Below are 5,512 nucleotides of genomic sequence, written 5' to 3'. Positions count from 1 at the left end.
AATGACCTAACAGACGCAATTTCAATAGATATATCCGCACCTCCTGTTTAAACAGCTCCCATGCAGCAAATATTGGCATGGCACCTGTCAAACACACTTGTAGCTGGGAGCGTATCCGAAAGGCAAACGCCTGATCATTTACAAGTGAAGAATTTAGCTTCTAAAGCTCCCATTGCGGCCTAAATTTTGAACAGTAAGTTCTCCCGAGCCGAGAAACCACCACACAATGATCTGAAAACGAAACCGCTACAGTTTCACACAACAAATCACGGGAAATCAGCGTGGAAGAAACAGAAATCTTGTCTAGGCGCGCGTGGGACCTCCCCTGGATATGCGTGAATAGTGTAGTTGCATGACATGAGGCCCCTGTATCGATGAGTCCTGAATCATCTATAACACGCGACAACACTTCGCCACTTCTGTATCTGTGTACACTAGGCCCAGCACGATAATTCATGCAACATACACAATTAGTCTCCCATTAGCACAACATTCTTATCACAATCTAGGAGGTTAGTCAAGGCTTCAAACGTATCAACACGCTCAGCTGCACTATTAAAAGCATAAATGTTGATAAGTCTTCATGGCTTCCCGTGGAGCAAAAAATCACAACTCATTAGCCGCCCATCAGAGTCAGTATAGTAAGATAACCCAGAATAAGGGAGAGCCCTTCGCAGAAATAGGAAGCTACCCGCCGAAAAACCAATAGCATGCGTCACAATAACATTGTAATCAGACAAAAAGGGTCCTAGTGCCCTCTCTGTGTCCTGCTCACTCAATCTTCGTTTCCTGGACGGCGACAAAATCAAGCCGCCTGCTGCTGAAAAGTCGACGAAGTTCCACCTGCTTCTGATGAGACCTAAAGCCTCCCACGTTCCAAAATAACGGCTTGAGGGGCAAGTTGGTGCTGCATCGTATTCAGAAATGTGGCGCAACAAACACAAACACAAGAGAAGATACACAACACACACGCACATTCAGCGTTGCAAACACTAGCTCCTCAGAGGTCGCCATGGTGACCACACAAGGACTAACTAGGCTTGCATTTGTCTCTCCGGAGACGGCGACGTCGCCTCCGGACCTCCACCACGACTGCGGGAACGCGAACGTTGGCACTTCCCCTTGTGTTTTGACGTGCGCCGGCGGCGGCGATGCTTCACGCTTACCAGATCATCATTTTCACTCGCGTCAGATGCGCATTTTCTCTTGCGCTGATGAAGATGCTCTTCAACAAGAGGGACGGCCTCAGCTGCAGGTAGAGTGGGCTGACCTGCAAGCTCTTCCTCGGCGTTGACCTCCGTGGCTGGAGTAACCGGGGCGGTATCTTTGGCAGCATTAGAACAGGTGGCAGGCTCCTTATCATGTGCCGGATTCGGCGTCTCATATCGAAGCAGCGTCTTACTTTCCTTGGAGTCACCTTGAGGAACAACCGTTGTATTAGCTGTGGTAGCCGTGTCCACAGTAGCAACTGAGAGGACACCAGCCGCGTCAAGCACTTCTGTGGCGTCCATAATATGCTCTTGTATGACGTCTTCCGGTGGCCGCACACAATGCCGCAACTTGTACGCATAGGTAACGATGCACTCTTCTACGGTGTGACCGAACCGTCGGCAGTCGTCACAATGCGGAGTACGGCAGTGCCTACGGATGTGGTCAACACGGGTGCATCGGAGGCAGAGCGGTGGCCTCCCTGGTATTAAAACAAGGCTCTGTATACCACAAATAGTCAGTGCATGCGGGACGTCGCCAACGCCGACTCCTTCAGCGAGAGACACAACATCATCCCGGTTCAGCGTTCTCAAATCTTCCATGTCCGCCACTTTAAAATTTTCCGTCGAAATGGAAGTCACCTTCCCGTACGCCTGTAGTGCCTCACGTATGAAGGCATCTTCCAAGCGTTCGGGAAGCCACAGAAGATTCAATTTCACCACGTTTTGGTTCTGGGTCCACAACGACACAACGGCGGCTCTTAACGACAAGATCACCGCAAGCCACCAATTTCTCTTTCGATTGTGCAGACTTGCAGGTGACCATCCATACATGAGACATTTGAAATTGGCCAATTGAACTAATTTCCTTGAGGTCCACAACATTCTGACGGGAGTCTCTGAAGTCTTGTGCCCGGTACGGGCGTCGGGCAAGGTCCGCATGCAAGAAAACGGAGTCAGCGACCAGCTTACCTGCTGGGAGACGGGGCAAAACAATCCGGTATTCATTGCTGCTGGCATTAGCCTGAGCAGTACCTCGTCCAGAGGCCGATTGAAGCCTTTGAGTTGAGAACATCGCGAAACGCAACCGCTTTGAACAGCGTCTTCGTCTTCTTCACTACTCTGTATACAGTGGTTTAGAGTTACAATGGTTGTTATTCAGTATGTGTAGCTAATTTTCCTTTTTCGTACTTCGTATATTTTTTTCGCTGTAGAGTTGATGGCCGTAATTCACTGATCGCCCTTTAAACACGCTGAATCTTTTTCCAGGCTATCACGATGGTTTACGAATGTCTCGTATTTTTATAATGCGTCGCTTTATTGCAGGCAAACCTCAAGATATAATTTTCTAGTGCTGATGTGTTTTTCATCGTCTACGAACGCTTGTAAGTTTTCCTACATACAGAGATATCCGGTGCACTAAATACTTTTAATACAGGGCGTTTCAGCTTGACGTGCTACGAGTGGAGCCGCGACGTCAATGAATACACTTCCAATGAGCGGTCTCAATACGTAAACATTCGAGAACGCGTCGCCCGGTGCGCGGCTATCTGCGCGTCTTTCGATGGTCAGCGATGTTTGTTTATTTTATATCGAGCAGTTTTTTGTCATTGCTAGCGAAACGATACGTTCGTGCTTCCACTTTCGTGTTGAAGGTGGCAGATCTTCAGTCGCAGATATGAAGACGCACCGCAAGATCGTACGAGCTGCAGTGACTGTTGCACGCCCAAAAGCAACGCGACGCGCGTACATGCTTCCTAGTGCACACTTCAACGGCTTCGTATTTTCGAGGTATTTGTGAAACAATGCGTGTCTTCGTATAGAGAATAGTTCTATATGTTTGGTATCATGCTTATTTAGTGCGCTGGCGTGTCTGGCATGGTCATTCTGGTTGCGTTTCATCGATCGGCCCGGCTTCTGTTCAGAAGTGGAAAAACTCTGCCCGGTATCAGTTCCGGAAATGACACGTTCGTCCGGTTTTTGGTTAATTGATACAGGCTTAACCGAAATTAAACCGCGCGGAGCTCTCATTTCAAAAATTCCTGTATAGTCCGCGGCCTTTGTTTCACAAGAAAAACTGGACGCCAGGCTGCAAAAATCATGCAGAGCTACAGAATAATACAATAATATTTGAAAACGAAAAAAAAAGAATAAAAAGACAGAAAAATGGAAAAGAAAAAAATTTGCGCGTTTTTTAGACTTCGGTCTTCTCGGTCAGCAAGCACGCACTTTAACCCCTACACCACGGAAGCATACGGAGGCAGCGGTTATATTTCTGCTTATGTAGTCTACACTGCTCTTTCGTAGTTTGTGTATTTTTGTAGCCTGTAGAATTTGTGGTTGTAATTGAACGATCGCCATTCAAACACGCTGAATCTTTTTCCGGGCTATCACGCAGGGTTATCCGTGTCCCGCATCTTTACAATGTATCGCTTTCTTGCAGACAAACCTCGGGATGTCACAATTTACTAGTGCTTATGTGTTTTGTCATCGTCTTCGAACGCGCGCAATTTTGCTACATATAGATATATGCGGTGCACCAACTCTTGTAATACTACTTGTTTTAGCTTCACCTGCTGCCAGCGGAGCCGCTACATCAATGAACTTACTTCTGACCAAGTGTTTTGCGTACGTAAACACTCGAGGAAGCGACTCCCAATGTCCGGCTGACCTGTGCATATTTCGATTGTCAGCGATATGTTTCATTTATTCTCGAGCGTATTTCATCCTCGCTAACGAAACACTACGTTCTTGCTTGCACTTTCGCGTTGAAGGTGGCAGATCTTCAGTCGCAGATATGAAGATGCACCGCAAGTTCGTACAAGCTGTAGCGACTGTTGCACACGCAAAAGCAAAACGCGATGCGTTTGTGTACTTGCTAGCGCACCCATCTTCTTATCTTCTAGGCATTTGAGAAAAAACGCGTACTCCACATATACAGAAAAGTTGTAACGTATAATATGTATGGTTTCATGTTTATTTAGCACAAAGACATGTTCCGACGTGGTCATCCTGGTTGAGCTTCACGATCCGCCCGAATTGTGTTGAGAAGCGAAAATACTCTGTCCCGTATCAGTTTCATTCATATCGGGTTTGTCCGGTTTCTGTTAAACCTGACGTGGCCTGTCTTGTGTATGAGGTCAATACAGGACTGGTCCGCCATTTCATATCCATACCGGACTGGGATGTCATGTATGAGATGCATAATGGAAATGGTCCGCCCTGTATTAACTCTATACCGGACCGTACCGTCCGGATTCAAACTCATACCGGACATGACCTGTCCGAAATAAACCCGAGTAAGCTTCGTACAGGACTGGTCACACCGGAATGAAATTTATACGGGATAATACAGGAGCGGTTCAATCCCGTTTGTCGCGATATGGGATTTTTCTCTAGGGGAAGCACATGTAGCCGCAGCGGTGGCTCTGTAGCTTTGGCGTTCGGCTGCTAGCTGACCCCAAGATCATCGGTCAAATTCTTGCAGTGGTAGAGAATTTTTATGGGAACAAAAAGCAAATATACCCTGGTTCTGTGCAACGTCGGTGGTTTAAATTAAACGGATCCCTCCACGAGGGAGATTACGCATATTCCATGTGCAGCTTCAGAACATACAACAATGCACACCATTCCATATCAAGATAGCCCCACATGGTTTAGAGTCTATCTCATATCGTTGCCCAAGTTAGTCATGAGAGGAATGTAGACATAGGTAGAGTTTGAAATGCCAGAGTCCAGTTAGTGTAAGCTTCCGTACAAGCTTAGTACAAGGCGATGCTTCATGGCGCCTGCCTTCTTGGTTCGTTTACTGCTTGCACTCTACTATATTTTGAAAGAATTTCAAAATTAATTAAACTTTGTAATGATGTACCTATGACAATGACTAGTCTACTTTGTGAACAACAGCTGTGAGAACACTTAAGCTCCGCCATCAAGGGCTGCGTGCATGTAGTCTTTGCTCGCTTATTTACCATTTATCAATCCCCAAATTCCTGCCTCTAATATATCATGCATATTGATTAGGTACAGTACAAAGTAATTACGTCCTCCAGCTACCGGTCGTTCCTATTGCAAAAACCAGTGCCACTGATCCCAGCGCCCCAGCGCCATACCTGATTATGGTCCCAGTATGAAGCTGGAAACTGGGCGCACTGGAACGCGGCATACTGACGCTTTGCACTGGCGGCACTGTTCGCCCGGAGAAAAAAAGGCGTGGGATAGAAATTAAAAAGTAAAAAGTAACGAAACAAGTTAGGTCCATAAAAAAAACCTAAAAACTGAGTAAAATAAAGAAAAAAAAATGA

General features: G+C 46.6%; 1 pseudogene; it reads right to left on the bottom strand.

Moving 5' to 3' along the window:
• Window positions 1-384: 384 nt before the first annotated feature.
• On the bottom strand, window positions 385-4,106 carry LOC146177738 (uncharacterized; annotated as a pseudogene).
• Between the last annotated feature and the right edge of the window lie 1,406 nt (window positions 4,107-5,512).

Source organism: Amblyomma maculatum, chromosome 10 (assembly GCF_055883805.1).
Source record: "Amblyomma maculatum isolate TAMU_Amacu chromosome 10, ASM5588380v1, whole genome shotgun sequence".
Lineage (NCBI taxonomy): Eukaryota > Metazoa > Arthropoda > Arachnida > Ixodida > Ixodidae > Amblyomma > Amblyomma maculatum.
Note: the sequence above shows the minus strand (reverse complement) of the source record. Positions and strands in the feature narration are given on the sequence as shown.